The sequence below is a fragment of the Leuciscus leuciscus genome (genome assembly GCF_965113295.1).
Source record: "Leuciscus leuciscus genome assembly, chromosome: 10".
Taxonomy (NCBI): domain Eukaryota; kingdom Metazoa; phylum Chordata; class Actinopteri; order Cypriniformes; family Leuciscidae; genus Leuciscus; species Leuciscus leuciscus.
Window position 1 is genome coordinate 31389026 of NC_138734.1, and position 13475 is coordinate 31402500.

Consider the following 13475-nt stretch of genomic DNA (forward strand, 5'->3'; position numbering starts at 1 on the left):
GGCAGATGAATTATTGAAAAACAATGCACACCCGAGGTGGAACAGCTCCGCTTTGCTTCATGACCGCATTACCACCTAAGGTGTGCATTATTTTTCGAATAATTCAATAGCCCGTCGTCAATTATTCATTACATCATTTATAGTTATTAATTTAGTAATAACATGCAACAAGGACACTGTAAAATATAGTGTTACCAAGCCCTCTTGTTTCTTTTTTAACCACATATCAAGGATGGATATGAATAAAGTTTTTTTTCATTCATCATACGTCACATTACAGAAGTTAAATGGTTTGCGGAGTTGCCGTTTCATGTTGACTTTGAGTCACAAATGATGTTCTGTAGACCAGCGGTGCTGAGAGCTCCATAAACAAAGCCTGGAGTCCTGCCAGCCACTGACGGTAGTGATAAGTGAACAACATATACAACATATTAATACCTCGGCAAAAGCCATAAACTATGAGTAATCTGATTACTGAATGGGTTGACATTTTCTGGGGAGGCAAGAATGAAATTACAGTCCTGGACAGAACAAAAGAACAAAACAGGAACACGCACAGTGAACAATACGTTTTAAAATAATGTAATCCGTGACTCCATCAGAGTCTGACTAGGCAAATTAATTAGGTTTAGCTAAAAGATGATTAATGAGTTTATACATGGGCCATAATTTTGTATTGCCTTTATGACCTTTATACAAAAACTAATCAAAATGATAAAAGCCAGAGAATTTTTAATAGCTTTTACATGTTTTTCTTTAATTACCTTCAAAAGAGCTGAATAAACATGCATATTTATTGATTTCCCCCATATATATTTATTTTTAACAATCATTCAGTTAAGGCATAAATCATAATAGCATTATTTTTTAATTGCATCTCTTAATATCGTTTTCATTACTCATTAAGAGTATTGTAAGGTTAAATTTGACAGACTTTTGAACTGTTTGAACCTCTCTGCGTTGTCCCCAACTTTTTGTCCTCTATTCTTCTCCTCATCTATTTCTATAATCATTTTTAAAAGTATTAAAATCAGTCAAATACACTTCTACCAAAAAATCCTTAATTAACTCCTTTTTAATGGATTTTTTAATTTTTTGTATAAATCTGTTGTATAAATCTGTTGAACCATGATATGGGCCATGAGCTGGTTGAAGAAAGTGTCTTGATTCAATTTAAATAACCGTTTGAGACTGAACCTTCTCTGACTCACAGCTTAATTAGAGTCATGTGACTCAACTTGTAAAAGAACAATGTACTTAGTCAGATCCAAACAAACAACATGCTCTGCCCATAAACTAAGAGCCTGAAAATGAGAAAGCCCCTAAATACCTGATCCTTGGCTGATGAAAACCAGTCACACAAAACCAGATGACCGTTCAGCACTAATCTTGTTTAAATCCAACATGATCTAAAAAAAATCATACATAAAGTAGCACACATACATATTTTTAAGTTTGGACAGACACAGATAAGTACAATATCCACGACCCTACAAAGGATAAGCATTTTGGAGAATGGATGGATGGAAAGCTTCTAAAATTGAAATCTAATGTTCTGTAAGACCGATTAGCTGACCAGGAAACCCACATTTCATTGCTGAAAATATGCATGGAATACGAAATGAAACAAACAACAAAGACAGAACACACAATAAAGAATGTTTTGTGCCATATCTTCCTTGTGTTGCACATTGCATACATTATTTGGGTGGCCCTAGTGCTGTGGAATCCATTACCGAGAATATGGCTGTGTCATTTGTTTCATGCATGGGCAAACACATGGAGGCGTATCCTTCTGAGATTCTCAGACACACATTAACAAACACACATTAAAACATATCTGAGCTGGGGAGTCTCTCAGGATCAGATCATACCGAAGTGCTAAGGAACCAGTCAGACCCGATCAGTTTTCACGGCAGCCAATGGCAAGCCATAAAGTGATTTCCAAAGCAATTTTTGTTTGTTTTTTGAGCGCTGCCTGGCTGGCATGGAGCAGTGCTGTAGGAACGGATCAACGCTGACACCAGTGAAGGTCTGACAAGCACATACACACACACATACACTGTCCATGTGTCTGATTGTGATAAGCATTCAACCCACCCGCTCCCTGCTTTCTCTTCGGCATGGAACTATAGTGTGTGTGTGTGTGTATGTACGTATCCTCCCCTCTCAAATGCAAGAGTTCAGGCACATGGTCTTAGCAGTGTCAGCCACATGAGACATTTCAGGCCATAGTGCCAAACTGCCCCTCACAAAACACACACCTTAAAGGGATAGTCCATCCAAAAATTAACATTCAGTCATCATTTACTCACCCTCATGTCATTCCAGACTTTCTTCAGCAGAACACAAAAAGAATGTTCATGCAGACTTTTTCTGATATTAAAATGCTGATAAAAGTGATGTTATTGTTGTAACTAATACAAACTTACGCTCTAAATAAATACAAATAAAAAGTTGATTTAGGCATCACAACATTATCATTTACAATATAACTAAGCAATGGATATTCACTCTGAGATTTGCTAAAGATTGCATTTATTAAATTAAAAGTGTTTTTAAAGATAAACTTCGAGTATTAGATGATGGAACAGATCATCTAAATGTATAAAAAGGGCAAATGAGCATGTACGATTTAAATTTAGACAATACATTAAAATAAATGTTAATTTCTAATACCAGATGATAACTGATATGGCACCAATATATTGGGCCAAAAAAAGTTAAATAGAAAATGAAAAGAAAAAGTCTCCAAACTAACATTTCACAACATTCAGTTTCCTCATTCTTGTCTTCTTTTTTTAATGTCAAAGCTGAATTCTAAGTGTTCCGGCCCCTTAAGGTCCTACTTTAAACATGACAGGCGCTCTGTTATATACACACACACACCACAACATGTGACTCACATTCATACTGAAAGTAGAAAGGGGACATATACATTATTGACGGGCTTGTCTTGTCTCTGAGTCGAGTTAGAGGTTATGACGTCCCCGAAGCACCGTCCCAAAGGGATTCACAGATTGAGACATTCTGGTGTTGTACATCTCAAAGAGAGAAGCCTGCAATCATTCAGGCAGTCCATGGCACCAAAGACAACACAGACTTTCAAAGCACATGAAAGAAGGTGTCCAGCCTCAAATAAACAGGATCCAGAGCCCACAAGGGAACGAGTCCCAGTGTTGACGCTCATCCACAGTTGTATCAGCTACCATCCATTGCGTAGACCTCGACCTCGTTCTCCTTCGCACTCTTGTTCACGGTCATAAAGTTTTCGAGGTAAAAACAACAATCCCAGAAACGACAAAGGCCATGCTTTCATAGCAAAAGGTCAGCGCTTGGCCTTTCTTGGAGACAGAGTGAGGAAGGAGACTGAGATTTTCTAGAGGCTCTGGGAGCGTCAATCTACCCTGACCGGTCATGGGATACACAAGAGGGGAGGGCAGGCTCGCATGTGTCATTGATCTTAAAAAAAAAAGGGGAGGGCGTCTCTCTCACACACAAAGGTTACAGCCTACGCACAACTACACCCGGCCATCAACCCACCAGCAACCTTTCAATTATTAACCTCCAAGATATCGGCCCTGCAAGATGCACCCCAGCAGAGGAGAAGATAGAGAGCACGGAAGATACCGCATCTATCATCAGCCTCCCTTTTGCTCTCTCTCTCGGGTGTGTGTTGAACGATAGGCCAGTTCAAAGTGCGGTCAATGAGAGTGTATAGAGTGAAATCCATATATACGTCACGCACCAGCGGCCCAAAGCGCATCTTTCATGCTCTCTAACTCGAAGATGAATAAAAAGGTTTTTTTTCTGATTACAGCTTTTTTTTTATTGTAAAACAACCTTTACTCTACTGTTAAAAACACATTCATGTTAATACATCTGCAATACTGTTTAAAAAATAATACATTTATTCAGCAAGAACATTTTAAATTGATCAAAAGTGAGCATAAACACATTTACAATGTTGCAAAAGGTTTCCATTTCCTAAAAAATGCTGTTCCTTTGAACTTTCTACTCAAAAAATATCATTTTCACAAATATATCTAGCAGAACTGTTTGCAGCATTGATAATAATAAGAAATGTTTTTGAGCACCAAATCAGCATATTAGAATGATTTCTGAAGGATCATGTGACACTGAAGACTGGAATAATTAAGCAGAAAATTTGCCCTCACAAGAATAAATTACACTTTAAAATATATTAAAAACAGAAAACAGTTTTACTGTATTTCTGGTCAAATAAATGCAGCCTTGATGAGCAAAAGAAAATCTTTCTAAAACATTATTCAAATCTTTCTGACACCAAACCTTTAACAGTATATAAATTATTCTGCTAAAGTCCTATACAAAATGTCTCAATATTTGGTTTCTTGTCAACTAAAACATTATTTTCATCAGCTAAAATGGCATTAAAGCAAAACTGACTTTAATGTATGAATATGACACGACTAAATACTGAATTTATAGGATGACCTGCACTGACATTCATTTCATGGACAAAAACAGACATTTTATATCTTCTTATGTGTTCCACATAAAAAAGAAAATCATACAGGTTTGGAATGACATGAAGCTGAGTAAATGACAGAATTTTCATATTTTGGTTGAACTATGCATTTTACACTCTTTTACAACCTTCCCTTTGCTGAAAATTCAAAGAGAACTTTCAATTAAAGAGAAAAAAACTGCAAAAATGGATCTCTTAGAAGTCAAGATTAGTTTAAAATAGTTGCCAATCAGAGCTTTGCTTGGTTGACTAGAGTCTACCCTTTACTGATCAAGCTTTCTTGACAAAGAAGACCTGTGAGTGAGCGTGATGGGTTTTCGAGCAGAGCTCATTAAGGGGCAATGGGGCCGTTCGTCTCCGGCTCTTAAGAGCGCTCTGGTCTGTCGGGGCGCCAGTGTCCCTTTCTCTCTCCTCCAGGCGCACATCAAAAAATGGGGCAGACTCTCCCAGCTCTGTTCTGGCTGTCTGGGGCTTTGAAGTCCTTTGGTTATCAGCCAAGCGTGTCACGCTACCTGCAGCCATCTGTGAAGAGCCCACAGTCGGGCTGGACGGCCAAACCCCACAATGACTGTGTGTGTGTGTGCAGAGTGTTACCTGCAGCACTGCCAGTACGTGAGGCATTAAACATGAGAATGAGAGGGTGGGAAGTGACCATTTTGAAGAGGCCTGTAGTGAAGAGACTTCTTTATTGACAACATCTCTCTCAGGGCTCTTCTCTATTCTCCTGACTATGTAAGCTTTAAGAAACGGTTAAAAGGAAGACGGAGACGTACATTCTCGTGTGGGCTGGGCAATGCCAATTCGAAACCAGCAAGCAACATTTACTGATGTTGTCCTCACTATCTATATCAATACAAGAGGGAAAAAAGCCAAAAAGCATATATTTATTTGAATGTTTTAACCACTTTTTAATGTTTCATATTTACTATATATATTTACTATATATATATATATATATATATATATATATATATATATATATATATATATATATATATATATATATTTATTATATATATAATTTTTTTTTTTTTACTTTTTTAAACAAATGGGATAGATTTATTTCTTTATAAATCTATCCCATTTTGTTTAAAAAAGTAATTTAAATAAATAATATAAATACAAAAATAGTCCATTTTAAAATATGCAACAATAAAAAAAGTGGTTAAAACATTAAAATGTCAAATAAATGTATGCTACAAGTACATTTAGGCTTCAAAACATTATAATTATAATGTACAGTGTAAAAACATTCATTTTAAAATCTGATATATACATTTCTTCAATTGTTTTGAAAAACTTTTAATAAAGGAAATATACGTATTGATATAATGATTTTTCTGTATTTATGAGTACCAGTCAATAATATAAATTCCTTACAAATAAAAAATAAAAATTGTCAGTGCGCATCACTGTCTGTACTACCATTGGTAGTTGTGGCATAACTCGCTGCTCATTTGCATAATGCTGAACATCACCAACTATCATTTATAATAAAACACTTCCACTCACTTTGACACTACAGATCACTGAGTTTCCACGTAGGAGAGTGGCTGACGATCAATACCAACCCTAATAAATGTAACGATTGAAACATGAGCATCTTTATGCAAGTGTTTATTTATTTAGGTGCTAACTATGACATATTTATGGGTAAAGTTAATCTGTCTGTCACATCAAGTTCGGACTGTACATAAACCCAAATAAAGCAGGCCAAGCCTCGCCATGCCAAGTGGCCTAAGTCTTGGGGGCTTCTCGACAACAATGAGATTATATAGGGCATAGACAATGTGCTTTCAGCAAGCTGGCATGGCATGGGCAGAAAAGGGAGGGGGAGAACATACTGAAAGACCAATGAATGCATTGTATGCCAATTCAACCCTCGGTTTCATCCATGTATGCTCATGCACAGTAACCCACATAACCCACATTACAAAAACCGGCACAGGAGACTACAAAACCATGTTTTATCTCCATGTACTGTCCTTACAGCTCAAATTAAATATGTTGGCAGAAAACCAAAGATGTCCATGTCATCAACCACTTGATATATAGGCTACGTCAACATTAATCTGGATAATTAATCTTCTTTTAAATGGATAATTAATCACTAATCTTTATCTCTACATTCTGGCCGTCTGTCCACATTGAGACGCCATTTTTGCATTGTAGTGTTGTCTTTGAAAACAGAGGTATTCGAAAACCATGACGCTTGTTTAGTCATCTGAGGCATATTGTATCCATAGATACCTATGGTTATGCTGGCATGTGCCTGCTATTCACTTTCATAGAGTTGTTAAAAATAAATGTTACTTTGTACAATATTCATATTACAGAAAATGTACTCAAAATGCGTTTTAGACCATGCAATAGCGATTTTAAGTGTGACCTGGATGTACCATTGAGTGGAGGGATATTTTGCTAATGAAATGGTCGTGCCAGAAGAATAGCTTGTGAACTTTATTATGTCTGGTCTTTTGGGATCATCTCAGCAACTTTTGGATAAACGCTAGTGTGGACGGAGAGCGCTTTTGAAACAAAAACGCTGTTTTCAAATGTAGCCGGATGAAAGTAGACGTATCCATATGAATAAGGAGGTCTGCATTGTACAAAAGCAGCTGAATTCCATCAGTAAGTGGCTGGTGATATGAACCCTGGTGCCGGTAACCATAGGTGTGAAGGCGAAATGAATGGTGCCCTTCATGAAGGAGTAATTGCCATGTGATTACAGCCCCGCAAACCCAGCGGCTGTGAAAAAAAGCCCCCCTTTCATTTCCCTTTGTTGGTGGAAGAATGCAGCCGGGAGAGACCCCAGCGTGAACTGATCCTCTCATATCTGATCAAAGGAAACATGCCAGTTGGACCCCCACCCTTAAAAAAAAAAAAAAAAAAAAAGCACATCCACCAGACCTGGCAGAATGAGTCAAAACAGGCCCGTTTGTATTGAAGCCACGGAAAAAAAAATAATTCAGACTTTTTCCGTGATTGAGGATATATATCTTACAATCTGGACTTTACTTATATAAAAATAAGTCAGATTTGTGCGATTCTTTTTTTTTTACCTTTTCTTTTACTCCACGGTGGAAACAAGCGTGACTTCTTTCTTCTCGCAATTGCTGACTTATATATATTATATTATATCTCACAATTCTCAATTTTCTTCTATTTCTCCTAATTGTGAGATATAAAGTCAGAACTGTGAAATATAAAGTTGCATTTACCTTTTATTTTATTTTATTCCGCGGCTCCTATAAGTTTGTGATGTTTTGAAACAAAAAATACCAATGTCTTATATGCGTGATTTCCTTGTCCTATCCCTCTGTTTACTTTTGCATTTTCACTGCTGCTTGTTTACCTCACAAAGCGACCGTATGTTGACAAAGCCTGGCAACTAAATGCAAACCTTTTGTTTACCGTGTAAACACGCCACATATCCCAGAATGCATCGGTGCTGCAGGATAAGTGTGGGTGTAGAAAGGTATGACACTCAGCATTGTCTGAAAATGCCCTTGGTGCTGCATCATACCTGACGCCTGCACCACGAAACAAACATAGAGGCTTGCAGCTGGATCCTTCTGTTTATGCATGCTGAACTCACCTCAGCGGAGCGCATGTGGCGAGAGCTCGCAGGCTAACGTCGCTGCCATCTCTCCCCCTCAAACTTTATAGCGGCCTAATCGTTGCCAGTCATGCCAAAACTTTCACAAACAGAGAACCACAAATTAGTCATTTAAACTGGGAGTTGCATAACAAATTATTACGCAAGTCAACATGAGCACAGCAAACAGGCTAATTATGAAATCATAAAATCCCATTATGCAGCCTGCAGGTCATGTGCTGTGATGCCCAAGAGGGACGTACGACGTACAAACAAGAACTTGAAGAGAGAGAGCAATGCAATGTGATGATGATCCCTTTGCGAGGCAACTAAATATTTCCATGTATAAAAACTGGTAATACTTTATTTTAAGGTAATGTAATTACATGTTATTACATGTACATCCTATAGCAGTAAATGATGCATAATTACATAATTGCATAATTACATGTAACTAACCTTAAACCAAACCCTAACTCTATAGTAAGTACAGTTAATTAATATTACGCAGTACTTATATAAATACAACAAGTGTCACCTAAAAACCTATTTATATCATGTGAAACTTAAGCATGATATTATAGACAACTTGCATTCTTAAGAAATCGATGCTATTATTGCACAATTAAATGCATTGCTCAAAAACCAGAGCAATTATTCAAATTTAAAAATAAGAAATATTAAGTAAACCTAATGTTGTGTATCTTTGTCTTCCCATTATTAAAGTACAGTTGGATTTATAAACCTGAAGAAAAAACATGAATTCTAATTTATTTCTTTACACTAAATATAATGTATAGATATAGTTCCAGAGAGACCAGTGTCATAAAACCATCAGTGAACAAGCTAAAAGTGATGAGAAAGATTTTTTAACCACAAAACAATATGCAGATTTGTTTATTTCTACTGTTAAAAACTAGGCCTTCAATAGAATGAAATAATTGCAATTAATTTCAGGGTTTACGACCCCAAAAAAAGTGAATTAATTAATTGAAATGAAGCTCAAAAAAATACAATAAATAAATAAGATGAAAAACTTAAACGAAAAAGAGAACTGAAATAGAATAAGTTTAAAATTACTAAAATAAAAATCAACAGAAATATTAAACAACTAATACAAAAACTAATGACAGAAACAAAACTAAAATGAAAACTGAAAAAATGTAAATACAATTTAAAATATTAATAAATACTATTATTAACTAAATTGAAATACATACAGTATATAAATAATACTAAGATAACACTGTCAGAACGAAGAATGAAAAATAGTTATAATAATTATCCACTGATCCCAACTCTAGCAAACAAGCACTTTCATATGTTTGCATAGACAATAAAACATACAATATCAGCATATTGATAGCATCTGAAATGTAAACACTTTTACAAATGAACAGCTTCAGAGATATGCAGATGTTTACGAATCCTCTGAAGTTTATAGAATATTGAACTAATAGAATTCAACGTTTGTTTTTATTGTGTTTATAATAAAAGAGATTAATTCAATATTTAAAGCCATCATATTTAAAGCCGTTTACTTAATTTGAAATTTTAACGGTTTCATCCTGCGAGACTTCTAGAGGTCAAAATCCCTGTGACAGCACCCACATAAATCAGTTCATGAGAGAAACATCTAATACCAAAACATCCACTGTGTTTATATTTCATACATGTTGAGCTTTGAAAATAATTACAGCCATTCACAAATGAGCGCAAATGACTTTACTTTTAATAGTCCTATCTTGATTTCATTTACAAATAAGTTTGGCATTAACAATGTCTTTCTATTGATAAATCAAAGATTAGTACATCTCTAAAATCATACATTCACAAGTGCATACAATTTAGATTCTGTCAATGCATTGATATTGTACATTTCAGTTTCTAATACACTTCACATACAAAGCAAAGCAAATACCTATATAAAAAAATTAATGAGCTCACCCTGGTCAATAACACAAAGCCCCGTTTTCCCCTACACTTTTGGTTTCTGTCAGTAGGACAGACCCCATTAACTAACCAACCCCCATATCCCAGAATTCCGCTCCCTTGGGCACCAGAGCACACCTGTGAGCCATTTCCCCACTGAGGTTCTGAGAGCTCAAATGTCCCTCAGGCTTCAAAGGAGCACAAGATGTGGACAGCATAATCACATTCAGTAAGACTGCGGTTCATTCATTGACCCACGGTGAGGCAAAAAGTCCTGTAAGGAGTATAATGCACTAGAAACATCCAGTTCTAAGAGTGACCAATGACCTGGACAGCCATTGTGGTTTTCAAACGTGGAGGGCTATGAGAACCAGGCATTTGTCCGTCTGCCAAAGGGAGACTGTTGTGACAATGCGTCAGTGTCCTTGCAAAGAAGCACTTCCTCTTGATCAATGGGGCCAACAATGTAAACTCAGTCAGGGGTAATGACCTCCAAACTTATGGATTTTCCTGCAATTCTTAACTGGCAAAGACCTTGGACCTTGGGCATGGGTTAAGATCAGTTGTGGACAATCAATCAACTACACCAAAACAGAAAGACACGTTAGAACAGTTGTTTTATGAAATGTATCGGGATGCAGAGCAGACAAGTCGTCAAGTGGAGATGGCGGAGCGAACTCGAACTCAGGGGAACCAAGAAGGTTTCTAAAGGTCTAAAAGCAAAAACAGTTGGCAGAGATCATCTAAAAGAAACTAATCACATGGTTTAGACAATAAAGACCATTATACTGGGTCTTTAAAAGATTGGTTTCAGAGGACACGGAATATAATGCAGAAGCCATTTGGATTGGAAGTTTCTTGTAACTATATACTACATTCAAAAGTTTAGGGTCGGTAACATTCTTATGCTTTAAGTCTCTTGTGTTCACAAGATGTGAAGATGTGTTGTGGTGCTTAATATTTTTCTGGAAACCGTAATAGGCCTACATTTTTTTTAGGATTGTTTAATTAATAAAAAGTTTCAAATAACCAAAATGATTTGTCATTTTTGGTCAAATCCTTGCTCAAACTTTTGAACCGTATATATTTGTGTTGTACAGTATAGTGCAGCTTTGGTGTTCCAGAAAAGAAAGAAATTCATACAGCATGAGGGGGAATAAATAAGGAGAGTTTTTATTTTTAATAAACCATTCCTTTAAAGACTAAGCATGATGCAAATAATATTAATAATCACCTCACATGACCCCTAAACATAAAGAGAAAAAAGAAATCGAAAAAGCCCAGGCCTGACTCAAGGTGTCTTTTTCCGTCTGTAGATTTCCAAAGCTAAACATTTGCTTCCTTCTGCCGTAGAGACAGGTTGTCCTGGTCCTCACATCAGGCATTTATCAACATGTCAGTGTGGGTTACGAGGCCAGGAGCCAAGACTCCTCTGGCTCAGTCCCATACGGAAGAGTAATCTGGGGCCAGAGCGTTGAGCCTGCACCACAGCGCTCCACAAAGACACATCAGTGCAGGGGAAAAGGCAACAACAAAGAGCTCTCACTATGGCCTGGCATTACAAACGTCTCCACGGACAGTCTGTACCCTAAACTGGAGCAGTAACAGATATTTATTCACAAACTGAAAGGTCTTTTACTCCTGCTTTTTGAAAAGAGCTCAATGCAGCGCGCGCGCATGTGCCTTAGCGGAACAATACTCGCATCTGACAGCCATGAGATGAGCAGAGGAATCTGTAAATAAATGCTAAACAAGCATGAACAGACATTTTATCTAGTTTTAATGCATCCTCACATACACTCAAACTATTACCATTAAATTGGACTGGTTGCACAAACCACAAGAAGCAACAAATAGCAATTATTAGGTGTTTGTAAGGTAATGAGGTAAAATTTCTCTTTTGTAACTCAATGAAAACAACCCCAGTGAAACACAGAATGACAAACATCAAAGGAAACCACACAACTAGCCATCTGAAGTATAAAAACTACATAATGACATTCATAATATCACACAAGACATATGGACAGTAAAGGAAACGTGTGATGCTGCACCACATTTCCATTGTTAAGTGCATGCATCTATAATAAGCAAGAGCAGAGAAAGAGAAACCACCAGATCAATGTCTTTTCTACATCAACTATACTTCCAAATGGCAAATCTCTCTTTACACCATATGAGCATCACTGTTTGACTAAACAATGAGGTTAAAGTCCCACAGATTGTTTCTTAAATGAGCTCACTTGGTTTTGTTTGGGATCATGGTGAACATTCCCATAAGAGATGCTGTTTATACAGCCGCCAGAACAAACCTCTAAAGTAACATGAAGGCTGAGCCAAACCTCGAGGGTCTTCAGATGTCCCATAAGGTTACCTTCAGGGTCTTAAAATGTTACAATCCCACAAGATGTATCTATTTCAGCATCCATCCATCTGCAGTATCTATCTATCCATCCATCCATCTCATGAGTCAAGTAAAATCTAATCAATTGAGAAAGTTGTTGAGTAAAAGTTTACATGTCTTCCCACTTGCTTTAACTGCATAGTTCTTAGGGCAAATATGAAAAAGTATTGCTTATTCATTTTGTGCAAATAATCTAAAAGACAGACACTGATTACAAAAAAAAAATTCAGGTGAGAGGGGTGGGAGTGGTTGCTATCACCAGCAGAGGGAGCATGGGTAATCAATCAGAAATATTGAAAAATTGAAGAGGATAAACGCAATCCTTATGCTGTCTAAAGGGTGGCATGGCACCTCTGACATTTTCAGGGCACTGTCGTACAGATGCACGGCTTCATCTTTGTCCAAATTATGAGCTAAAACCAGACGGAATAGGATTCATTCTCAATCTGATTCTGAAACCAAACTCAACCACAGGCAGAGCCTATAGTGAACTGACTACCGACAGTATTTTTAAGCACAGACTCGGAAGGCACCAATAGTATAATGCCCCAAAAAGCTACAGATGCACCTATGATCCTCAAAAATGTTGTCTAGGTAGGTAGCACACAGATTTCAGACAAAAATGTAAATTCTCTCATACTCAGACAGTCCTCATGACATTCCAAACCTGTATGACCAGACATCTGTCAGTCTCAATCCCTATTCACTTTCATTTCATCTTTGTTTGCATATACAATGAAAGTAAATAATGACTAATGCTGTCGGTCACTAACATTCGATCTAAAATCTCCACGGGAAAAAAAGAAAGTCAAAGAGGTTTAGGTGAGTAAATGATGACAGAATTCATTTTCGAGGTGAACTAACCCTGTAAGTGACCTCGGGATACTCTCTGGAGAACAAAAACAGCTTTTTAGGCTGTTGGTAAATCGATTTCACCTCTCGCTGCGAACAAAAAAATTATTTAAAAAAAGTAAAAAGTATGCTAAGGATGCACTATATCCCTCCTATTATTTATAAAGCATTCCTGCCCA

At 36.9% G+C, this 13475-nt stretch overlaps 1 protein-coding gene and 1 long non-coding RNA gene across 2 annotated transcripts in view; both read right to left on the reverse strand.

The window, feature by feature from the left end:
* Window positions 1-13475, reverse strand: part of LOC309508267 — a 224346-nt gene that overhangs the window by 138135 nt on the left and 72736 nt on the right. The window lies entirely within an intron of this gene.
* The window catches only part of hipk2 (homeodomain interacting protein kinase 2), a 96327-nt gene that overhangs the window by 81908 nt on the left and 944 nt on the right, over window positions 1-13475 (reverse strand). The window lies entirely within an intron of this gene.